General features: G+C 38.2%; 1 protein-coding gene across 1 annotated transcript in view; it reads right to left on the minus strand.

The window, feature by feature from the left end:
• TWSG1 (twisted gastrulation BMP signaling modulator 1) overlaps positions 1–27,512 on the minus strand; it is a 315,372-nt gene extending 287,860 nt beyond the window's left edge. The window contains exon 1 of the mRNA XM_044067966.1: positions 27,043–27,512. The gene's annotated coding sequence lies outside the window, so the exon portion shown is untranslated. The remainder of the gene's footprint in view (positions 1–27,042) is intronic.
• Between the last annotated feature and the right edge of the window lie 317 nt (positions 27,513–27,829).

A 27,829-nucleotide genomic window follows, 5' to 3' on the forward strand; every position in this document is an offset into this window, starting at 1 on the left:
TCAGTCCCTTAATGCATCACAATATTGTTTGACAATGATTTTTCTCATTGGAATACTAAATCATGATAGCTTACCTTCTCTCCGCTAGATTCTAGGCTTTTCAGAGATGTACCAATATACTACCTTAGACATCTTAACCAGTCATGTCCATCCTCCAAACCCCCCAAACTAGGCTTCGCTGCACAGATCATACTTTCTCAGTCCTTGGTCCCAAACTGTGGAATGTCTTCCTTCGTTTCTTAAAGGTCATTCCTCTTACCCCATTTTCCATTCACAAATAAAAGTACATTGCAGGACTCTAGAAATGCAGCTGCTATCTCTGCGGTCATATAACTCAGCTTCTTTGTTTCCTTCTTTTGTCTACATACCTTGTTCTGACTCTGTTTTTGATATCATTTACCTATTACGTTTATATCCTCTCAACCCAACTATGACATTCACGTATATGTATATATTGTATTTGTCATTCACTGTGTATATAACGTATCTATTGTGCTTTGTACAGGCTTAGACTGAAATAGTTTCAATAGTTTCAGTGTTTTTCTCTAGTTAAAAAATTCAAAATAAAATAAAATAGGAACATGTGAAAGGGTGCTCACCATCGAAGATAGATTATATACTGCCATAAACACATTCATTCAGGGACAAGCAATGAGTCATTAATCAGTTTTTGTTTGTGAATTACATTAACTCTGTAATGCTATTACAACACAACAGGAAAACACTAGTGACACCACGGAACTAATTTTTTTTATACCCCCCCCACAATTTTGCAGTGTCATCAAAAATATACAAAATGTTTTGATATTTGTATAGGACTGACTTTACAACAGCAAAATATAATTATGTATAATATATAATTTTACTAAAATAGCCTGTAACAAAAGTTCCTTGGGAATCTTTAGCAAATTATTGTCGGCATATGTCCATTGTATAATGTTAACTGAATAGTCGCTATCATGAAATCTATCTAGTAATTCATGGGACTGCTGGCAAACCTTTTCATTTTCAGGTATAGTCCTACTGACATGCATAAGCTAAATTTTAAGCATGCTGAATGTTGTTTTATGCTGAGAATGACTACTACTGTAATAGCACAGTTATGTCTATGTATGCTTTTTAAAATATGCTGTATGCATAGCATAACATTGTTTCAGACCATGCGCAAGAATACTTATTCAGTGATATAAGAGTTACAATGTATGCATACATGTGTGTAAGTATGTATATATACATGTATGTAAGTATGTCTGCATATGTGTACTTAAGTATGTAAGCCTATAGTCATATGTGGTAACCATCGTACTATACATATCTTCCTTTTTAAGATGAAATCTTTAACTACTTCTTTCTCAGCCCCCAACGTCCAACCTTCATGTGTGTACGTGAGAAAAAAAACATGTATCTTTGTGCACATATCATTAAATAAACCACAATTTTGTTATAAAACAATGTAATAATTTATGTGAATAACATATACCCGTGTGTGTAAATAGCACTAAACAAGTCTGAATTATGTTATAAATTCTCTGTAACATTTTTCCCTGTATTTACACCTGTTTATACGTTTGGAGCTTTTCTCCCTGGGCCACCGCTGAAAATGGACCTGTATCCAGTCGGATTTTCCCGGTTAACAAATGTAAAATAAAATAAAAAAAAAAAAAAAAATAAATGTATTTATACATACATGTATGTAAGTATGTATGCACACATGTATGTGTGTGTGTATATATATATATATATATATATATATATATATATATATATATATATATATATATATATATATATATAGTTCATAGGTTCATAGATGGTTACTGGGTATTGACCCGAAGGTCCTTATAAGCCTAGCCATGTGTACCCAACATAATACTAGAGGAACCCAATATAAAGGATCTTGTCTAAACTTTTGATCTTAGTTAACAATGACTGCCCATATCTAGGAGGGTCATAAATGAAATCCCTGGCAGTAATATACAGTTTCCCATGTATACATGTATGTAGGTATATATGCACACACGTATGTATGCACACATGTATGTAAGTATATATATATATATATATATATATATATATATATATATACATATATATATATATATATATATATATATGTGTGTGTGTGTGTGTGTGTGTGTCAGAAAAATAAGTATTAGTATATGTATTAGTAATGTGCTTAGTGCATTTAGAGCTTGAAAAGGGTTAACATATTTATTCTATTTTACACTGCATAAATCTGTACAAATTGCAGAAGCTTTCTGACCTTGTATTGTCATGAAATATGCACAGCTAAAATCTTTGCTTATGCCTTGGAAATTTACTAAGAAGCAGATGATTTCTGCTTGTGTCAGGAAAATAATGAATAGAACAATACCACTTGTATAAATGTTATAAAACTTAGACAAGGAGTTCCGCTTGTGCTGTGAGAAAATACACAGCTGCAGAAGCTATAGATATTTAAAACAAAGACTGCTTGAAAATATGAACTGCAATCAGCATTTGCTTGTGTCTGAGCTAAAAAAGTACCTTGAAATGTAACACATGCATTAGAACTATACAATAAAAGCTTGTAACGGGCTAGTCCCCACCAAGGCCAGGTTGTTTTTCTCAAAAAGTTTCTCACAAATCTGGTCATGTCAGCAAAAAATCCAAGTAACATCTGCTGTAGAACAATACTAAAAGTTGTATTTGATTACGTCAGCTATAAAAGGCCATGTCTTGTAAAACAGTATAAAAATAGCATACTTCCTGTTAGTAGTTAGGCAAAATCTTGTGTTTGCATGTTTTTGTCTCCTTGCTGCAAGTTATTAAATGTGCCTTAACTAAACCTTACGTGTATTGGTCTTTAAAGTTTTTTCCTTTGACAATATGTATTAATGTATTTGTTAACAGGTAAAAGCACGAGTCCTTGAACCATTTTCAGCTGTGGTCTGGACACCATGACTGATGCAGGCATGAGTCCTTGAACCCTTTTCAGCTGTGGTCTGGACACCATGACAGATGCAGGCATGAGTCCTTGAACCCTTTTCAGCTGTGGTCTGGACACCATGACAGATGCAGGCATGAGTCCTTGAACCCTTTTCAGCTGTGGTCTGGACACCATGACTGATGCAGGCATGAGTCCTTGAACCCTTTTCAGCTGTGGTTTGGACACCATGACTGATGCAGACATGAGTCCTTGAACCCTTTTCAGCTGTGGTCTGGACACCATGACAGATGCAGGCATGAGTCCTTGAACCCTTTTCAGCTGTGGTCTGGACACCATGACAGATGCAGGCATGAGTCCTTGAACCCTTTTCAGCTGTGGTCTGGACACCATGACAGATGCAGGCTGTACACATAATAATAATAATCAAAAGTAAATTATATGTACATCATAAGATGTATGACCAGACACTATTATATGCTTTCAGAAAGTGCAATGAAAGATGAAACTGAGAGATTTCTAACATATCCATCTATTTCTTTGTCTAGCTATATGCATAATTATCTATCTACCTATCTGCCTATCTGTGTCTGTCTGAATGCCTATCTATCCATCCATCCACCCAGCCATCCATCCATCCATCCATCCCTCCAGCCATATCTCTCTGCATGTATGCATGTATGCACATATTAACCTATGTATTAACTTTCAATCTGTCTGTCTTTATCTATCTATCTATCTATCTATCTATCTATCTATCTATCTATCTATCTATCTATCTATCTGTCTATCCATCCATCCACCCATCATGCATTGGTGCAGTTATATAATTCTGCAAAACCACTAGGTCCTCCCTCCTAATCCCCTGCTTCCTGACCTGAGGTTTATTTGTGCTCCTCACACATGATGGATCCTACCTGTTTCTCTCTGTAAGGCTCATGGTTATTGTTTGCAGCCTGCTGTGTGGGTCTGGAAGGTCCGTGACCACGTACTGACCATGATGTTTAGTTCAATGCATGACCTAGTGACCTAACATTTCACATGCTTTGTTTGCAGAAAGATAGCTGATCAATATATACACATTGTTACAAACTGTTAACTCTCCTGTGTGACCGCAACCAGATAAATGGCATAGTAGTTTCCATGACACTTCTGCTCTCTTCTAAGGAATGTTGGCACAGTGCCTTGATTCACCTATCCTCCTAACACCTGAGATTGATTGTCTGGACACTCAGTCTACTTCCCCACAACCAAACACCCAGCATTCTGGCCTCTTGCTAACATTTGAATTCTAGATGAGAAGAAAGGACACATGGGATGTCCCTAACCTTAACCTAGACATGCACTACTTTAAATGCAAAGAAAGGACAATTTTTGCCTTTTAAATGCACTGTCTGAGAAGTTTGCTGACACCCACTCACTCCAAAAATACTCTAGTGAAGTATAAACTATGTTTTGTTGCCTATATATATATATATATATATATATATATGTATGGGATCTGTACAGATCCCCAACGGCACTTTCTGCCGAAGCAGAAATCACAGAACATACATAACCGAAAGTGCTGTTCACTGAAGCAGCACTTTCGGTTAAGTATGCTGGTTGTGCCGGTCGCACTACAGTGTGGTTAAGGGAGAATTCCCTTTTCCCCACTGTAGTGCGACCTCGGAGTGAGAATATAAAAGTAAGTGTGGTGTGGGGGGTGCAGGGGGGCTTGCCCCCCTGCATAAAAGAAGATTTAATGTTTTTTTTTTTTTTCAAACGCACTTTAATGAAAGCGCTTTTTCGGTGAAAGCGCTTTTGTTAAAGTGCGTTCGGTTATTGTGGATTCGGACTATTGAACTTTCATTCAATAGTCCTCCTAGATCTATATATATATATATATATACGGGAACACTACTAAATCTTGAACTTTTGAAATATCGAATTTCAAAAGCTCGAGACCATGTAGCCGAAACCCCACATTACCGAAAGACCAGAAGCGCGAAATTCAAAATCCCGATGTTAAGGGATTTTGAGTTAGCGCTTCTGGTGTTGCGATTCAGGTAAGTATGTGTGTGTAATTGTGTTTGTGAGGGGCTTTAGTGTGTGTAAGTGTGTGTTGTGACTGAGGAGTGTGTGTGTGTGTGTGTGTGTGTGTGTGTGTGAGGGGCTGTAATGTGTGGGTGTGAGTTTGCCTTGTGTGTATGTTTGTGCGATCTCAGAGTTAGAATATTAAAGTAGGGGGTGTGGGGGGCACAGCCCCCCACATGGGGGGTGCAGGGAGGCAAAGCCCCCCTGCTTATCTTTAGTGTAGGGTGGTTTATTTGGTTATGGGGGGAGGCTGTGTGTATGTTTGTGTGTGTCCTGTATGTATGTAGTACTTTCAAGATTTTGATATCCTAGAGTGCAGTGAACATGATTGGTCCTTATATTTCTAGGCTTACAGATTCATAGATTCAGTTCTGTGTTGTGCAGCATAACTGCAAGCCACAATTATTTATTATTATCATCACCAACATCATCATCATCATCATCACCATATCACCATCATCATTGTTATCACCACCATCACCATCATCATCACTATCACCATCGTCACCATCATCATTACCACCATCATCACCACCATCGTCATCATTACCACCATCACCATCACCACCATTATTACCATCATCACCTTCAAGAATAAACTAGTAGCTCTTCTGTTCAAACTGCATATGTACTAAGGCCACAAAGCAATGCTCAGCACTGAAGTCAGAATAGCAAGAGTTTGGAAGCATGCAGTCGATAACCGACCAGATACAGTAATTTCCCTGCTGGGGCATGGGGTGTGGGGTGGGGCAAACTGCTAGAGGCATTAGTGGCATAAACAGGGGTTTTGTATCAACAGACATTTTCCAAACAATAAGAAGCATGAATCTATAATGCGTAGCATTACTGACTGACACTAAGCTGAAATACTTTGTCAGAAAATTAAAAATTTTGTGAGGAACACGACAGAATACGTGACAAAATCTAAGACATTTTATAAAACCAGAAACAGTTGAGAATTATGTTGCTGCTGTAAAATGCACAATAAAACTTTGTTAGAATAGTATACTTTTTTTTTTTTTTTTTGCTAGCTCAAGAAGATAAATGACAAAGTCTCTGTAAAATAGTGGAGTTATGCAACCATAATCGTGATCATCAGCCGGGAACTACAATTTCTGTTTAACTTTACCTTACAGATCTTAAATAAAGTTCCAAGATTTAGCACCTGATGTCAGACATGCTGGTCTAAGTGACAATTTATAGACTCCCTCCTATGGCTCCACTGTTTCATAGAGACTTTCTAATTTGTTTGATTGGTCTAAAAAAATAGATTAAAAAAAAGGAAATGATAATCGGGTGTGTGTAGCACCCACTAGTGAAAGAGACCAAGCACATAAAAGCCCAATGAGCTAACACTTCCACATGACAATACTGCAAGACACTCATGTATCAAAACAATAGTCCAGCCACTGTGTACATTTTTGTGGTTAGGAATGTTGTTCTTTTGAATAACATGTTAACTTGATTTAATTCTCCAAAATGTATCCACTCAACTTGAATGCAAAATTAATAGGAACAAAACAGCTGTTTCGTTTTCTTCACCTGAGGAAGGAAAAGAACGCGAGGAATGTCAGAAGCTGCATGTTTACAGTAGTGAAAGTGGAGGGTGGGACAAAAAAAGTACAATGTTAGCTTGATATGAGATACTCAGTGAGTAAAGTCGAGAGCGGAACACCCTGCTTAGAGAAACTGTTAAAATGCAAAGAAAATTAAATAAATAGGCATAAAGAAAGAAAGGCAGACAGTTTTCTTATTTTAGAAGAAAAGCCATAAACCTAATAATAAAGAAAGCACCTTAGAGTGGATTCTGATAAATAGTCATCCCCTTGCATATAAAGCCGGTACCCTTCCTGATGACATTAGAGATCACTCACTGACCTATATAATTAGGCAAAAGACGAATATTCCCAACCCAACCTTATGTAGAACTACCCGGACTAACAGAAATTTTAACCTTCCAAACTGAACTTAAGGCGTGCGACTGGACACCCCTAAAATACCTCCAACTAGAGGAAGCAGTATTATACTTCAACACCAGATTCCTACAAATCCTGGACTACCATGCCCCTATTCGCTCAATCAGAAATAGGAATAAAACTGCTCCATGGCTGTCAGAAGAGACTAAGTACAAAATCCTACAGAGAAACGAAATCTGGGCCAAATGGAAATCTTCAAAAAACCCAACAGACCATCAAACATTTAGACAGATGAGAAATGCTACTAAAAATGAATACTTCTTGACAAAAAAAACTTCTACTCTCAACTTCAGCTTAGTCACCAACATAAACCTCATATGTTCCGGACAGGAATCAATAGACTCCTCCATCCAGGACACTCCAAAACACCAACCCCATCTGGCACCACCCATGACAATCCCAAGCTTATTGCAAATGCTTTTAATACTTTCTTTAACAAAGTTGTCCAATCTCTAGCTAATTCATACCCCCTGTCAGCACAAACCTGTCTTCCACCAAAACTAGCTTACCTCCCTCATTTCATTTACAACCTGTCCCAACATCCCTCATCTGTGCCCTACTTCATAAACTCAAACCATGCACCCCCTCAGCTGATCATCTTCCTGCTGAATATCTGCAACTAGCAGCCAAAGTTATAGCATATCCCATTTCTATCCTAATTAACAGAACTATTACAGAAGGAACCATCCCTTCTATCTGGAAAATTTCCCATATTATCCCAATACACAAGGGTGGTAACTCAACAGAACTCTCAAACTATTGCCCAATAGCCTTACCCTCTCCTTTAGCAAAAATCATGGAAAAAAATGCATCCACAGACAACTACTAGATCACCTACTCCAAAATAATCTACTAGCTAGCTGTCAGCACAGATTTAGACCATTCTCTAACACCACCACAGCCCTCTTATCCTTCTCTGACTATATCAACAAAAATCGTAATAACAATACTCTAACATCAGCACTGTTTATTGACCTCTCAAAAGCCTTTGACATGGTTAACCTTCATCTACTTTTAAACTTACTTAAATCCCTCTTCCTTGACACAGAAGCACTACTTTGGTTTAAGTCCTACCTAGAAAGTAGGCAACAGGCTGTGCTCTGGGATAACACTCTATCTACACATCTCCCTGTTACCCTTGGCATCTCTCAAGGATCTATTCTCGGCCCTCTCCTATTCTCAATATTTATTAATGATCTTAATGAAAATATTCCTCAAGCTATCTGCATACAATATGCAGATGACTTGACATTGATATGCTCCACTACTTCTGTATCCAAACTCCACTCCCTTACCCAAAAAGTATTTAATAAAGTGGAAAACTAGTTCCTACAGTGCTGCCTCCTCCTGAACCCCAAAAAACAAAACTATTACTCTTCACTCCAATGCAAAAGTCCTCCCCCAGTAAACTTCACAATTTCTTTGTATAATGGTACAGTCATATCCCCTGACCCAATCACAAAACTTTTAGGAGTTACAATTGACCACAACCTTAACTTTGACACACACATTAACTATACAGTAAAAACAGTAAATAGAAAACTAGGCTCCCTCTATAGGAGTAAACCCTTCCTTACTCCAACAGCTAGAACTACTATTGCCCACACCCATCTTATCTCCCCCATCCTCTATGCCTCACCCATTTATACCAATCTATCTAAAACTAACCTCAACAAACTGGCAACCTCCTATAACAATATTGCCAGATTTGCCAGAGGCTCCCCATTTCAAACCCACCATTGTCACAATCTAAAACAGCTAGGTTGGCTGGAACTTTATAATCAGTTTCAGTTTCACCAACTTACTATTGCCCACAAGATCCTTCATCATCCTAGCAATACTCCAGTACTCACTAGCCTTATCACCCCCTACAAAAATCTTACAACCCTATGCTCTGCAATGAATTTACTAGTAGCCATTCCAACAATGAGGCAGGAGACTCACTGTTTTCCAACACCGTGGGGAAAACTTGGAACTTACTTCTTAGTGAACTCTCAACTCTTCCCTCAACACTACTCTTCAAAAAGCAACTTAAAGTTTACCTTAATTCTCACTGGCTATGCTCTTGCACTAACCCAGACTAATATCCTATCCTGCTATGTTCATTGCGTGCTTATCTCACTACTGCTGTTTTTAGTTTACCTTCCTTCATGAACCTCAGAAAATATAATTTGTAAGCTACTGAAGTCTGTCTTGATTTAGTCTTTACAGGGAAGCTCTACACAGTATAAACTCACTTAGCAAGCTATCAACTGTATAGACATATCCCTACAAACATCTACATGTTTCTTTCTTTAAACTTGTTAGTAACCTCAGTACAATGCTATATTAACTACTTCCAGCCCTGGTCTTACTATTTATTGTACAGTACAATACTATATGTAACAATTTGCATCTCTTTATTGGAGCTTATCTCCCCGGACCTCTACTGAAAATGGACATATATCCAGTTAGACTAGCCCGGTTAACAAATGTAAAATAAAAAAATAAAAATAAATAAATAAGCTATGCACTGATGCTACAAAAACTTTGACGCTCTCCCTTTAATGCCTGCTGATTTCTGAATACTGCAGGGCAAATGCACTGATTTTATGATCTCACAATGCTTGTACCTTTGTAGAAACATGAGTGAGGTGAAGTTCAAACATCAGTAAATGCACTCATCTGTGTTCCTTTCATTTCATGTTACTTTGTGCTGATTTCTGGACATTAGCCAAATGCATTTCCTAATATACTTGCTGGATTTAGTGAGTTACGGCATGGTATGACATGTTTTTCAGCCCTTTGTTTGCTTCTACCTTACAATTGTATGCATCTTTGTCTAGTTCCGCTATTATTATCTATAAATAAATCACTGAAATGATACTGTGTAGCTTTTGGCTTCATTCTAACCATCTGCAAAGCCTGATGAATGTCTGAAAACTATTAATCCTACAATGTAACAGTCAAACTATTGTTGCCATTTGCACTTACTCACATGGTAGTGATGTCAGAGGAAAGTGATGTCTAAGATGAACTTGCCATAACAGTAGATGTTCAAATAATCACTGCCATAATAGCCCTTAAGTATATGGGTTAGATCCTGCAAGGACACAACAACTGGCCAGCTCCCAAAGCTTCAGGGCACCTTTCACATAATTAAACTGTCAGACAGCTTGAGCTGAGCTGCCTAAAAAGGCAAGTTTGAGTGTGAAGCCCTTCAGAGTTTTCATGCCAGCAGAAAGAGAGAGGCAGGCTGAACCCTGAAAGGACAATGCTAGGAACAACAAAAAATAAATGTCTACACCACAGCATAAAAAAATCCTAATTGGCTTTAAAAGGTTGCTGATGCCCTGTTTGGCCAAAAAGGTTTACATGCTTTTCACTAAAAAGCATTTTTTAGCATATCTGAGAAACATCAAAAAGTGTCTTTTTGTCAGTAACAATGAGCTGGTCTTATGCTGTAGATTTATGATTAAAAATAATATACTTGCCTGGGCTCTTAAGCAAAATATGAGCAAAAACATCCCTTGCCACACCCCTCCTAGTTTATCAAACAGCATACTTATCATGATTGTCCAGTCAATGGCACACAGTTATCTATCTCCCTCACAGATATATATGCTCAAACACACATGCAGACACACACACACACACACACACACACACACACACACACACACACACACACACACACACACACACACACACACACACACACACACACACACACACACACACACCAGAGTAAATGTGCACAGTGATGAAGAAAAAGATGTCAAGGGTATCTGGGAATTGTATATGAGATGTCATGACAATAAAGAGAAGGGTAACAAAATTATAACCTCTTGCATCATCACCAGACGTACACAGGATATAGTAACATCTGCTCTAATGTATGAATAGCAGCATGTGTGTGGAGTTCTACAAACAAATTACATGAAATGCAAGAAACTATGCACATGGAGTTTTACCAACAAATTACATGAAATGCAAGAAACTATGTGTGTGTACTTCTACAAACAAATTACATGACATGCAAGAAACTATGCATGTGGAGTTCTGCCAACAGATTATATGAAATGTAAAAAACTATGCATGTGGAGTTCTACAAACAAATTACATAACATGCGAGAAACTATGGATGTGCAGTTCTACAAACAAATTACATGTAATGCAAGAAACTATGCATGTGGAGTTCTACCAACAAATTACATGAAATGCAAGAAGCTATGCATGTGGAGTTCTACCAACAAATTACATGAAATGCAAGAAACTATGCATGTGGAGTTCTACAAACAAATTACATGACATGCAAGGAACTGTGCATGTGGAGTTCTAACAACAAATTACATGAAATGCAAGAAGCTATGCATGTGGAGTTCTACAAACAAATTACATGAAATGCAAAAAACTATGCATGTGGAGTTCTACCAACAAATTACATGACATGCAAGAAACTGTGCATGTGGAGTTCTACCAACAAATTACATTACATGCAAGAAAGTATGCATGTGGAGTTCTAACAACAGATTACATGAAATGCAAGAAACTATGCATGTGGAATTCAATACTTGCCTGGGCTCTTAAGCAAAATATGAGCAAAAACATCCCTTGCCACACCCCTCCTAGTTTATCAAACAGCATACTTATCATGATTGTCCAGTCAATGGCACACAGTTATCTATCTCCCTCACAGATATATATGCTCAAACACACATGCAGACACACACACACACACACACACATACACACACACACACACACACACACACACACACACACACACACACACACACCAGAGTAAATGTGCACAGTGATGAAGAAAAAGATGTCAAGAGTATCTTGGAAATGTATATGAGATGTCATGACAATAAAGAGAAGGGTAACAAAATTATAACCTCTTGCATCATCACCAGACGTACACAGGATATAGTAACATCTGCTCTAATGTATGAATAGCAGCATGTGTGTGGAGTTCTATAAACAAATTACATGAAATGCAAGAAACTATGCACATGGAGTTCTACCAACAAATTACATGAAATGCAAGAAACTATGTGTGTGTAGTTCTACAAACAAATTACATGACATGCAAGAAACTATGCATGTGGAGTTCTGCCAACAGATGATATGAAATGTAAGAAACTATGCATGTGGAGTTCTACAAACAAATTACATAACATGCGAGAAACTATGGATGTGCAGTTCTACAAACAAATTACATGTAATGCAAGAAACTATGCATGTGGAGTTCTACCAACAAATTACATGAAATGCAAGAAGCTATGCATGTGGAGTTCTACCAACAAATTACATGAAATGCAAGAAACTATGCATGTGGAGTTCTACAAACAAATTACATGACATGCAAGGAACTATGCATGTGGGGTTCTAACAACAAATTACATGAAATGCAAGAAGCTATGCATGTGGAGTTCTACAAACAAATTACATGAAATGCAAAAAAACTATGCATGTGGAGTTCTACCAACAAATTACATGACATGCAAGAAACTGTGCATGTGGAGTTCTACCAACAAATTACATTACATGCAAGAAACTATGCATGTGGAGTTCTACAAACAAATTACATAACATGCAAGAAAGTATGCATGTGGAGTTCTAACAACAGATTACATGAAATGCAAGAAACTATGCATGTGGAATTCTATAAACAAATTATATGAAATGAAAGAAACTATGCATGTGGAGTTCTACAAATAAATTACATGAAATGCAAGAAACTATGCATGTGGGGTTCTACAAACAAATTGCATGACATGGAAGAAACTATGGATGTGCAGTTCTACAAACAAATTACATGAAATGCAAGAAACTATGCATGCGGAGTTCTACAAACAAATTACATGAAATGCAAGAAACTATGCATGTGGAGTTCTACAAACAAATTACATGAAATGCAAGAAACAGTGCATGTGGAGTTCTACCAACAAATTATATGAAACGCAAGAAACTATGCATGTGGAGTTCTACAAACAAATTACATGAAATCCAAGAAACTATGCATGTGGAGTTCTACGAACAGATTACATGAAATACAAGAAACTATGCATGTGGAGTTCTACAAACAAATTGCATGACATGGAAGAAACTATGGATGTGCAGTTCTACAAACAAATTACATGAAATGCAAGAAACTATGCATGCAGAGTTCTACAAACAAATTACATGAAATGCAAGAAACTATGCATGTGGGGTTCTACAAACAAATTGTATGACATGGAAGAAACTATGGATGTGCAGTTCTACAAACAAATTACATGAAATGCAAGAAACTATGCATGTGGAGTTCTACAAACAAATTACATGAAATGCAAGAAACTATGCATGTGGGGTTCTACAAACAAATTGCATGACATGGAAGAAACTATGGATGTGCAGTTCTACAAACAAATTACAAGAAATGCAAGAAACTAGACTTGGAGTTCTACCAACAAATTACATGAAATGCAAGAGACAGTGCATGTGGAGCTCTACCAAATTACATGAAACGCAAGGAACTATGCACGTGGAGTTCTACCAACAAATTACATGAAATGCAAGAAACAGTGCATGTGGAGTTCTACCAACAAATTATATGAAACGCAAGAAACTATGCATGTGGAGTTCTACCAACAAATTACATGAAATGCAGAAAACTATGCATGTGGAGTTCTACCAACAGATTACACGAAATGCAGAAAACTATGCATGTGGAGTTCTACAAACAAATTACATAACATGCAAGAAACTATGCATGTGGAGTTCTACCAACAAATTACATGAAATGCAAGAAACAGTGCATGTGGAGTTCTACCAAATTACATGAAATGCAAGAAACTGTACACGTGGAGTTCTACCAACAAATTACACGAAATGCAAGAAACTATGCATGTGGAGTTCTAACAACAGATTACATGAAATGCAAGAAACTATGCATGTGGAGTTCTACAAACAAATTATATGACATGCAAGGAACTATGCATGTGGAGTTCTAACAACAAATTATATGAAATGCAAAAAACTATGCATGTGGAGTTCTACCAACAAATTACATGACATGCAAGAAACTGTGCATGTGGAGTTCTACCAACAAATTACATTACATGCAAGTAACTATGCATGTGGAGTTCTAACAACAGATTACATGAAATGCAAGAAACTATGCATGTAGTTCTACAAACAAATTACATAACATGCAAGAAAGTATGCATGTGGAGTTCTAACAACAGATTACATGAAATGCAAGAAACTATGCATGTGGAGTTCTATAAACAAATTACATGACATGCAAGAAACTATGCATGTGGAGTTCTATAAACAAATTATATGAAATGAAAGAAACTATGCATGTGGAGTTCTACAAATAAATTACATGAAATGCAAGAAACTATGCATGCGGAGTTCTACAAACAAATTACATGAAATGCAAGAAACTAGACGTGGAGTTCTACAAACAAATTACATGAAATGCAAGAAACTATGCACGTGGAGTTCTACCAACAAATTACATGAAATGCAAGAAACAGTGCATGTGGAGTTCTACCAACAAATTATATGAAACGCAAGAAACTATGCATGTGGAGTTCTACAAACAAATTACATGAAATGCAAGAAACTATGCATGTGAGGTTCTACAAACAAATTGCATGACATGGAAGAAACTATGGATGTGCAGTTCTACAAACAAATTGCATGAAATGCAAGAAACTAGACGTGGAGTTCTACCAACAAATTACATGAAATGCAAGAAACAGTGCACGTGGAGTTCTACAAACAAATTACATGAAATGCAAGAAACTATGCATGTGTTCTACCAACAAATTACATGAAATGCAAGAAACAGTGCATGTGGAGTTCTACCAACAAATTATATGAAATGCAAGAAACTGTGCACGTGGAGTTTTACCAAATTACATGAAACGCAAGGAACTATGCACGTGGAGTTCTACCAACAAATTACATGAAATGCAAGAAACAGTGCATGTGGAGTTCTACTAACAAATTATATGAAACGCAAGAAACTATGCATGTGGAGTTCTACAAACAAATTACATGAAATCCAAGAAACTATGCATGTGGAGTTCTACCAACGGATTACATGAAATGCAGAAAACTATGCATGTGGAGTTCTACATACAAATTACATGGCATGCAAGAAACTATGCATGTGGAGTTCTACATACAAATTACATGGCATGCAAGAAACTATGCATGTGGAGTTCTACATACAAATTACATGGCATGCAAGAAACTATGCATGTGGAGTTCTACCATCAAATTGCGTGAAATGCAGAAAACTATGCATGTGGAGTTCTACAAACAAATTTCATGAAATGCAAGAAACTATGCATGTGGAGTTCTACAAACAACTTGCACAAAATGCAAGAAACAGTGCATGTGGAGTTCTACCAACAAATTACATGAAATGCAAGAAGCTATGCATGTGGAGTTCTACAAACAAATTTCATGAAATGCAAGAAACTATGCATGTGGAGTTCTACAAACAACTTGCACAAAATGCAAGAAACAGTCACCATTTTTTTCTTTCACTGCTTCTGCTGAATGTATCTGACTCCAGCTCTATTCTGCGTAAACGGACTGAGGAACCTTAAGACCCGAATGCTCTTATCATGGAAAGATTTTCTGTACCCAACACACCCATTACACAATTTCATTTATATAAATAATCCAAATACTCAGCAAATTTATACCTATCAGAGGAAAAACTGACTGACCATAGCAGTGCACTCTCATAAATAGACAAGAGTCTATACATTCTGTAGAAACCCCCCCCCACACACACACACACATATATATATATATATATATATGTATTGCATGCCAAAGAGAATAACAAATCCCATATGTGTGCAAATAAGTGCCCAACCACATCACTATGAAAATACCAAGCAAAATCACTAGTGCGAACAATGGAAAAACTGAAGAACAAAAAAACACTGTATCGCTGTACACCTCCGTGTCTTGGGAAATCCACACACCGCTGCTCTTAACTGATGAAGCTTGTGCTTATACAAGTGAAAGTGCTTAACCTTGGAGTCCGTATTTTTAATTGATTAAATCTTTCACAGCTTTTTGTTGCCTTTTGGGTTATTTGTTTCAAATTCACTGCTTGAAGTCGTTGGCAAATATCAATAGAGCCTTTTTGTTTTTTTGTTCTTCACTATTAAAATAGGAATGTGTAAAACAAATAAAATTAATACTGCAAAGCATTATATTCCTTTGTCACAAAGCACTGAGAGAAAGTTAAACCTATAATGGAACTATAGATGCATGTACTAGATTTTCAAATTACTACTTAAAAACTATAGACAATACACTATTAACTTAGTCATTTTCACTAATGCTATTTTAGGCCATTTATTGATTCCTATACATCAGCATTATTAGTTACTGTTAGTCAATGCAGATTTACTAACATTAACATGCTTACCATAGTCCTACTGTTAAAATACCAATCATTTGTTTATATTTCATGCTCATTATAGTATTGGTTTCATGTCAGGAAGTAGAATTTGAGTTATTAACAAATATCTGTTGAAAGGGTCTATGGCTCTCGGATATTTTCAATGTACAACACTATCCAGATTCCAGTTTATGCAAACAAATAGGGAACTTGGTATAAATAATGCATGGTGATCTGATCTGAGTAATGAATTAAATATCTTGGATTGTATGATTATGGAATTCCCTTCCGAACTTGTGGTATGGTTATTTGTCACAGAACTAAGTACTTACATGTATGGTATGAGATGGCAAGAAAGTTAAAATATTACACCTTTTAGTGCATATGAATGGCTATACAAGTTCATACCAGATAGTAGGTCTACAAGACCATTGAGGAGTGTATCCAGAGTAACACATACATCTTGTAAATTAGCTATTTAGAAAGAGCTGTCTACAAAGTAACACCTGTAAATCTATTTTATCTACAGTTGGACACTTACATGTACCTAATGGCATTGTCTAACGTTGCTTTTGTATAACAGTCCCTATTAGCCTTGTTAAATAGAGGTGTCACAGTAGTCTATGATAAAAGCTTTGGGTCTTAAGGTTTCTATTTCTATTTCAAAAATAAACTTATACTCACTACCAAGAAGATAAACTCTATGATATTCTTACCTAACAAAAACTTCATCCTGGGAAACTATGTCATCAATACAACACCCCTAAAAGTTGATTCATTAGACAGGGATCTGGGAACTCATGTAGACAGTAATCTAGACTTTGAGTCTTTGACCAACATGTATCCAAGTTTGTAAGAACATTCTTCTATGTTGCTCAACTTATAAGCAAGGGCATGGCATCTTGGTCCAGAGAGGTCATCATAGTACTGTTCTTGGCCCTCATTAGACCCATCAGAGAGTACAATGCCCCCTTCAGTGTGTATCTGACCTCACTGCATCAGACTACTGTGCAGTGATGAACAATTAAAGCCCTATACATACACATCAATATATATAAAGTTCATACAGTTAATATTTTCCAGTAGACTAATGTATTTAGAAGACTTGCAGACATCCAAGATTTCTCAGAAGCCAAGACTGCAGGTAAAATGGCAGACAATGGTGTATAGGTTCATAGGATGATACTAGGCTATTGGCCCGGAGGCCCTTATAAGCCTAGCCAAGAACTTTGCCCATGATCACTCAAAGTCAGCACCTGTTTCCCCTGTCAAGCAGGGACACAGGTGGGATCCCAGGGGTGTATTTTCTGTTTCCCATCTAGTCGTCTAGGTTCCTCTTAAAGAGGGCTAGAGAGGTACTCTGCTTGACATGGAGAGGGAGTCTATTCCACAAATGGGGAAGTCTTTGGGACACAAATCTATCCCACCAACAAATTCTATTAATGTCACAGACCAGGTTAAGGCCTTATGTGCGGGTTGTTTGAGTGGTGTTTGTCTTATGGATATGCAGCAACTCCATCAAGGCTGGGTCTGAGATGGCCTTGTATGCCAGACACAGGTCACCTCTGAGCAGTCTGTATGAGACTGAGTAGAAGGACAGGGCTTTTAGCCTGTCTGTATAGGATAGGTGTTTGAGACCCTGGATTTTCCTGGTCAGGAACCTCTGTGGTCTCTCCAACTGTTGCATGTGCTTGGCAAAGTACATGCCGAAGGGGGCATTGTACTCGATAATGGATCTGATAAGGGAGGAATACAGGGATGTTATGGACTCCATGTTCCTGGATGAAATACCCATATTTCTGAGGTGGGCCATGTAGAAAGCCTTCTGTACAACAGAGACAATGTGGTGGTCCAAAGTCAGGTTGCTATCAACCTGAGTGGGTATAACTGAAGTTCAGGCTAAAGTAGATGGCCTTTGGCTTATTGAATTTGCTGATGATTGCAAATTGGGTGCAATCAATGAGTCCCCCAACAATGTTAACATATTTAAAAGAATGATGTAGCACAGAGAAAGTTTAAGAACATTATTGTTCTGGTTTAGGGAATTTTTAATAACCATTGAATATATGTTGTGCAAGTATTGAAGTATTGATTGATTTATTTATGTTATATAATTTAGTGTTTATGTACCTTTAAGAAGTGGAGAGCATTTTGGCGCCAGAAAAATGATATAAGCAGCAGAACAACTAAACGCTATAGTTCTGATGAAGACCAGTTACTATGGTTGAAAGCGCTTAACTCTGTTTCGTTCATTACATCTTGTTTGTTTTTTTTCTGTTTGTCGTATCAGTCCGTGCCTTGTTTTAATAAACTGTGGAATATCAGATTATCGTTGGCACTTATTGGTGGTTACCGGAGATATTCTTGAATGTTAACATATTATAGGAGGGGCTAACACAGACAAACGACTGGTGCCAAAGCCACGGTCTAAAACTAAATGCAAAAAAGTACATTATTATCCCATTTGGCAAAGTGGAATTCCCTGCTAATTCCAATATTGACAGCATTCCCTAAGTCCAAATCCAGTGGTATGAAATCTGGGAGCACAGGTAGATAGCAGTCTGAACTTTGGCCACCAAGTTTCCACAGTGGTAAGAAAAGCCTTCTACATTGTGCATCTCATAAGTAAGGGTATCACATCCAGGTCTAAAGATGTTATAACTCCTCTATACTTGACCCTCATCAGACCATTACTAGAGTACAATGCTGGCTTCTGCATGTCCCTCACCAGACACCTGCAGCATCTGGAGACCCCACAGAGGTTTCTCACAAGGGGCTTCCAAACCATGACTTGCATGTCACTGTACTCTGTATCGTATAGGCTGCTGAGAGGTGACTTGTGCCTGGCCTACAGGGCAATCTCTGACCCTGCCATGATGGACATGCTGCTCATCCACAAGCCAAATGGCACAAGATTCACTCGCTCTGGGGGTCTTAACCTCGCCCGTGACATTAACAGAACATGCTGGAGAGACAGGTATATCTCCAGAGATTGCTGCTACTCTGGCATAAACTTCCAATTCATATGAAGCAGAGTTCCTCATTGACCCTATTCAAGTGCAACCTGGACAAATGGATGAGAGACCGCAAATTCACCCTAGAGGTGGCCTCCATGTCTCTCATGGGTAAGGGTAGTCATTGTTTATCATAGACTCACGGTGCAAATTACATCTATTTAACCCTGGACAACTGAGGCAACTCAGGATTAACATGGCTAGGCTTGTAAAGGCTGTAGGGCCACTCGCCTAGTAACCTCCTATGAAGCAATGCATTCAGCCAACCATACTTGCAGAATACAGACCACTAAAAATAAAATCTGCAGATTCATTCTATTAGTAGACTCCCAGAAACACCATTGCAATTTGCTAAAGAATCCCAGATGGCTTTCAGTGCCTCACAGGGCCACTTTTCTTCTAAGTACTCAAATTTACAAGTTGCTAAAATGAGGAACTGCTTCCCTTTAAGAGTGAAACTATTATGTACTCAGACGTACACAGCACAATTTCACTCTAGTATGCCCTCCATTTAAAACTGCTCTAAGTAAGAGAACCTTCTCTTGACTAGGACCTGCTACCTGGAGCCAGCTGCCTACATCCATCAAAAATCTAGAAACAATTAAAGTTTCAAAGATGCACTTAAGCATCTCTTTACTAAATTTACCAGCAACTGCTACCACGATAATGATTAGATAACTTACCAAGTCATCTCCATTGTGGACACCCCCACTGACTTACATTCTGTTACCCAGAAATTTTAAATAGTTTAACTTCACTTGTATTTAAACTTCACATTTACACATAGCTGTGCATCGCCCAACAAGGTTTAGTACAGCTGTGTATAGCTGTGCATAGAAGAAAACACCTAGAAAGGCAATGTTCCCTAGATATCCGCTAGGGAACCCTCCCCTGCTTCATTGTGCACAACACAGTTGCACACTGCAGCTTTGTGAGCCACACATTTGTGCATTGTGAAGCACTGACACAGTTTTCTACTCCTAGCCCTCAATAGAATATCTGCTTTTTGTTAGTCTTACAGCAAATCTTTGTCCATCTAGCCCACTTCTCACTAGTTACTGCAGTATATAACTGCCATAATGGACAGACAGTTTCTCACCATTTCTCCGGCCTGCTTGATTGACATGAGCCTCCTGAGGCAATGTAGCAATTGCCTCATGTATACTGACAACCAGTTTACTAATGAAACAAACAAATACAACATGTAAGAGAGGCATCTATGCTATGAAATTGGAAGAAATTCTCTCACATAACAACAAACTAGATATCAAACAGGTTGCCAGGACATGCACTTCACCTCCTGCACATAACAAGCTCACAACACATAAACCCACATATGCAGAAGTACTTGCTAGAAGCCTACCTTTAGGTCAGAGACCTCCCAACTACAAACCTACTGCACACACTGCAGACCCAACAGAATCCATTATACACAATAATACAGCAGTGTCTCAGCCAATAAGCCCCTAAGGCAAAACGCCTGAAAACCAAATGTCTTGGTCATAGGATACTCCTTAGTGAGACACAGAGATGTCCCCGAACCAGGCTGGACAAGGAGAAAGTCACAGTCAGCTGCTTGTCAGGTGTCCAGATCCATCAGATCATGCATGTGCTCAAGTCTTTCAACAACAAGTACCGTTATGACTTTGTCATAGTTCATGTTGGAGTGAATGACTTGAGACTTACCTCACTAAACTATATGAAGAGAAACATGACTGAGCTTTCAGATTATGTTTCCCAAGCAGGTATGTCCCTAGCCCTAAGCAGCATTCTACCTTCACTGGGGATGAAGCCTTAATATAAACAAAAAGTGATTGACTTCAACAATCAGCTTAGCTTCTGGTGTCAGTCCAGGGGGGTCCAGTATCTGTCAACCTGGGAAGATATGGTCGACAGACCAAGCTGCTTTGCCAGAGATGGTCTTCACCTGTTGCCTCTTGGCTTTCAGTTACTGGTGTGAAAGTAGCTGACTCCAAGTCAGACTGCCAACCTGTCGTGAGTAGAGTCCCACAGGGTTTTGTCCTGGATCCTGTCCTGTTTGGTATCTACTTCTCTGAAGTCCAGGCCAACACAAAGGGACTCTGATTGACAAAGTTTGCAGATGATTGCAAGTTGGGCGCTATTATTAACTCCCCAAGTGATGTTGACGGTTCCCTATTACATTACCAAAGCTTTACATAATCGAATAAGTAAAGCTCAAACTTGTAATAACGAAACTGTAAATTGTCGAACGGCCATTTCTGTGGAGTATGCCTGTTTCTCCAATTTGGAGTGATCTTGGAGTTGGTATATTTAAGTAGGGGATTGTGGGGGGCACAGCCCCCCACATTGGGGGTATGGGGGGGCGAAGCCCCCACTTGATTCCGGATGTAAATTTTTTTTTTTTGATTCGGCCAAGAGAAGTGCTTCCCTTGGTTGAATCAGCTGTTTGACAATTTTAACTGTCGATATTACAAGATCGAGCTTTAGTTATTCGATTAACTAAAGCTTTGATGATGTAATATAGACACGTTGACATCTTACAAAAAAGCCTCACTGAGACCAACGACTGGTGTCAGAACCATGGCCTTAAGTTCATTGCCAAAAAATGTGTGGTCATCCCCTTTGGGAAAAACCTGGTTCCCATGAATTACCACATCGATGGTAGTCCACTGAATACAGAAGGAGTTTATAGGTTCATAGGTGTGTACTAGGCTAGTGGTTCTGGAGCCTTTACAAGCCTAGCCCACAGGATTACCCTGACATCGTGCCACCCGTCCTTAGTACCCAGTGCCTCTGTCAAGTAGAGCCACTGGAGTGAACCCCGGGGTGAATTTTCTATTTCCCATCCACTCATCAAGATTTCTCTTGAAGAGGGACAGTAAGGTGCCCCGCTTGACATGTATGGGAAGTCTATTCCATAACATGGGCAGTCTCTGGGTTATGAACCTGTTCTTCCAGCTTGTTCTGTTGATTGTGATAATGAGGTTGAGGTCTCTGGAGCGTGTAGTGTGGAGGGATTGGGATTTCTTTAGATGTTGCATTTCTAACAGAGCTGGGTCAGACATGGCTTTGTAAGTCAAGCAGAGATCGCCTCTAAGTAGGCGATATGAGACAGAGAATAGTTGGAGTTTTTTGAGTCTGTCCATATAGGACAAGTGTTTAAGGTCTAAGATCCTCTTTGTGAGGTATTTTGGCAGCCTCTCCAGTTGTTGTAGGTGTCTAGTGAGGTTCCTGCCAAATGGGGCATTGTACTCGATGATTGGCCTAACCTTATAAGAGATCTGGGAACACAGGTTGACAGCAACCTCTCTTTTGACCACCACATTGCCACTGTGGTCAGAAAGTCCTTCTGTGTGGCACATCTCATTACTAAGGATTTTGCATCCAGGAAGAAAACGGTCATTGCCTCCCCCTACTCTTCCCTCATTAGGCCAGTCATCAAGTACAATACTCCATTTGGCATGTACTTCACTAGACACCTGCAACAACTGGAGAGGCCATAAAAGTACCTCACAAAGAGGATTCTAGGTCTTAAACACTTTTCCTATATGGACAGGCTCAAAAAACTCCAACTATTCTCTCTCTCATATCTGCTTGACTTACAAATCCATGTCTGACCCATCTCTGTTAGAAATGCTACATCTAAAGAAATCCCACTCCCTCTGCACCACATGCTCCAGAGACCTTAACCTCATTACCACAATCAACAGAACAAGCTGGTGAGACAAGTTTATAAGCCAGAGACTGACGATGCTATGGAACAGATTTCCCATACATGTCAAAAAGAGCACCTCACTGGCCCTCTTCAAGAGAAATCTTGATGAGTGGATGGGAAATAAAAAATTCACCCCGGGGATCACTCCAGTGGCTCTACTCGACAGGGGCACTGGGAACTAAGGTCAGGTGGCATGATGCCAGGGTAATCCTATGGGCTAGGCTTGTAGAGGCTCCAGGGCTATTAGCCTAGTACACACCTATGAACCTATGAACTCTGTAGCGTCCTGGCTCTCTAAAAAACAGCTAACTCCAAATCCCAAAAAAAACCCCCAAAAAAACAAACTTATACTTTTTCTTCCCAAAAACCTCCACAACCTTAAATCCACTTTTGATATCCACTCTCTAAATAAAACACTGATAATAGTTGAACCCAACACAAAACTTCTTGGGGTCATAATAGACTGCCAACTAAAATGGTAGGGAAGCAACCTTTATAGCCACAATCCTACCATAGCATGGAATAAGCTTCCATTTCAAATAAGATTAATAAATCAACCAGAACAATTTAAAGTAGCTGCCAAAGAACACCCAAAAACACTCAATTCATGCCACTGTACTCATCCATCATGAACTGTTGTCTGACTGTCCCTCTCAACTTTTTACTACTATACCTCTCTGCACTTGTGTTCGTACTGTACTGTCTACCTGAACTCTGGCAAACCTCAGACTCATATATACGTCATCTTCATCTTCTCGTCGTTATATATGTCCTTCATAACTCTGACCTATAGCATCCTATCTCTGAAAAATACATAGATTATTGAATGCCCTTTTTCATACAGCGAATGCATTTCTATTGACTAGTAAATATTTGATAACTATTCAAATGTGTAAATTCCAGCAAAATATCTCTGTAATACCTGTTTTTTTTTTTTTTTTACTTTTCCCAACGCATTTGTTTCTACTGTATTGTTTAATTAATATAGTGTAGAAGTTTATAATTGTTCTCTGGAGCATTTCTCCCCGGGCCTCTGCTGAAAAAGGGGAATTTGTTGCTCAGTCGGATTACTCCTGTTCAACAAATGTAAAATAAATAAATTAAATTTGATTTACATGTTAACAATTGTATAAAGAAAACCTATCAAACACTTGGCCTCTTCTATAGAAATAAAAAGTTCCTATCAAACACAACTAAAATCTCCCTGTCTCATGCCTATCTCTTACCTGTCTCCTACCAAGCTTACTACACAGCTCTCAGATCTTCCCCGGCCTGCAAACCTCTCTCCTAACTAAGCTGGAGAATACTTATAACAAAGCGGCCAGACTCACTGCAAAACATAGCTACAGATCCCATCACTGCCTCTCACTAACACACTTGAACTGGCTGGAGTTACTCCACCAGCTTCTCCTCTATCAGCTTCAAATTGTCCACTCTGTCCTGCTGTACCAACCAAACTTCTGTCCCAACCTATCTCCTCTAATCTCCTTCTGCATTCCTTCTAGAACTCTCCGAAGCTCAGACCAGAACCTACTACAAATGTATAAACCTAAGAGCAAAATTGGTCAAAACCTCTATAGCTATCACCCTACCATCTCTTGGAACAAGGTCCCATTGGAAATTAGATCACTTAATCAAGTCAATGACTTCAAAACAGCCACCAAGGAATACCTTAAAAGTCTCTGATCTTGCCACTGTACTCATCCTCCATAAATTGTCCCTCACCGATTGTAATCTTACTTTTCCACTTTTTATTGGTTTAATTTCTGTTCAGTGTTAGCTCTGTTTGACATAACTAATTATTCTGTCCTTTTATACAGCCTCTTCTCTGACAGTGACCACCTTGACTGTATTTTTAACTTCGTATACTGTATGATAAACCTGCATACTGTTTCCTGCGCATATCCTGAGTGCCATGTCAACTATGACCCTGTACATAGTCTTAATGCTCTACTGATTTCAACTTAAAAATGCTAATAATTATTTTTTTGTAAATTTGTGGAACTTAAATAATGGAACTTACAAATGCTAATGTTTTGATTTCTATGTAAATTTGTGGAGCTTTCCTCCCCGGGTCTCCGCTGAAAAGGGGCTATCAGCTCAGACGGACTAACCCGGTCAACAAATGTAAAATAAATAAATAATAAAAAACATCATTAATGATAGAATACATTTAATAAATGTTTCTCAGGCTCTTAAAAGCAAATATTTCACATGTATATAGGAGTTTATGTATGACAGCACTGCATTTTGTTCACATCTTAGCTTGCCTTTTGTATATATTTTTTCTCAATGCTGACTGGATCTTTTAATGTTGTCTTATCTGCATTCAAACTTACTATGTTCTAAATTTTGCCATGTACTCACTTTGTGTATAATATTTTTGATTAAAAAGTCCATGATGCATTTTCTGTTCTTTGAGCTCAGGTTGTGCCCGAAAAGGGTCACTACTAGACCACTTACCACAAATGGTAAATAAAAAATAAACAAACAAATCATTTGAGAAACCTTGGGACCCTAAGTGTTCTTATCACATTCTACTGTGAAAAATCTACTTAACTAGGCCAAAAGGGAGTGGCATATAGTTGTAATTTTAGATGATGCCAGTAGGTACCTGCGAATGTCCCACAGTAGAAAATGTATGATGACAACTTCGTCAGCAAAACACTCAGATTCCTGTCTGTTACCCTCAGACGTAATGACAATAGCCTGAAATTACATAAAGTACAGACATGTAGATGGACACACACACACACACACACACACACACACACACACACACACACACACACACACACACGCACGCACACACGCATGCACGCACGCACGCACATACACACACACTTAGGCCATAATTTGCTGCTTAGAAATGACCACTTTGTTTGTAAGCCACCTGCAATACCATTAGCAATCACTGATTCTTAGGGAGTAGATATAACACATCTGCTGGAAGGTAAACAAAGGAAATGCATGGCACAAGGAGGGTCAATTAAAAATTGTGACCCTGTCATGTAGTCTTAGAAAAACAGCACTTCATAGTCAGACACAGCATCCCACCACATTTCTAAATGTGTGCCCCCAACCCTCAACATACATGCATATATTCTGGAGCAAATATTGTACACAGGAATTAAAAAAAAGGTAAAGGCATGTGAACAATGGATGTGAGATGGAATGACAATGAAGAACATAATCACCAAATGTACTCAAATCTACAGTTATAACCACACTATTGCACGCATGATATAATTTCTGTGGAGTTCTACATACAAATTACACAAATACCCAAAAGCAAACAATGTCTCAGTCTTCCACTGAAATATTCTTACTTCAACTTATTCTATATTATGTAAAACAAGCATATGAGAAACCAACCCACTTATGCTCTAGGTAATAGTAATTTTAGATTATGCCACTAGGTACCTGTAAATGCCCCACTGTAAACCATGTGTGCTATGCACCTCATCAGGAGGCTACTGTTAAGCACATTCTAGTCTGTTATCCTCAAACAGGACAAGTCAGAAACTACACAAATTACAGACAGACATACACACATCTGCAAGCACTTGCAGAACGATTTTTCAAAACCCCCTTGCATACTTACTTGAGTAATAAAATATTTAGCTAATTCTCCCTTGTCAGAAAACAAACTGACCTAGTGTAACATAGTCTGTAAAAATAATCTAAATGGAAATCAAACAAAACAGGTGAAAATCCCGTGTAAATAACTACCTAGCCACACCATGGCTAAAAAGGAAACATGCAGAATAAATGAAACCAATGCTACAAAACATTATATTCTTTAGTCATAAAACATTGCAACAAACTACACTGAATATGTAATTCATATTTCTTCTTGAACGAGTATGCACAATATAGGAGTTGATATCAATTCTTTGTCACAAATGTGACAATCTCTCCCTCAAAAAAAAAGTTACACTTACCTGTATTATTCAGTAGCTATCGTGTACACTTAGGCTTCCCAGTCTTTTTATAACAGTCTTTGAATTCTTCTACAAAGATGATACCTATCAAATAAACTTAACCAGTGACCACATAATAAAACAGGGTCATTATCCATATCACATGGCTGTTTCACCTTTCACAAAAACCACACTACTCATTCTCAAAAAAAAAAAAAATGTGAATTAATATAACAAAATGGCAGTAAATTCTCCTCTAACGTTTCACTCTGCCTGTGGGCTCTCAGCTGCACCAAAAATCCTGTACTGAGTTGAAAACATGCCTCACCTCCAATAAAGCAATGCCCTACCAAAAATAACTTCATCAGTGACAGCAGTGGAATCTCTCAGACATGCATAATTAACCTCCGTCTCCAATGTCCCATCAAGGTAAATAATGACATTTTCATCTCTTTTCGCTGCATAACAAATGCAGATGGAGACATTGTCACTTCATTTCTCATCTATTGTGGAATTCTTGTTGCCACTGAAAAGTTTTTTTTAACTGAACCCTCCAGTGATTAATGAAGTCTGACACTTAGCCAAGAATGATGAACCCAAGCCTATAGTAAATTACTTAAAACTTGCTTACTGTGACTTTCCTTAGCACATAGCATAATATTTTATGAAAATGCTGCGATTATTCTTACAGATTTTATGTAGTGTGGACAAGTAATTATACAAAGTTAGTCAAATGTAGGCAAGAACATAAATTACAAGAAGTGTGAATTATATATTTATTAAGTTATTTATGTATTTATTTACTGAT

The sequence above is a fragment of the Protopterus annectens genome, chromosome 3.part1 (assembly GCF_019279795.1).
Source record: "Protopterus annectens isolate FY-2018-M chromosome 3.part1, PAN1.0, whole genome shotgun sequence".
NCBI lineage: Eukaryota > Metazoa > Chordata > Ceratodontiformes > Protopteridae > Protopterus > Protopterus annectens.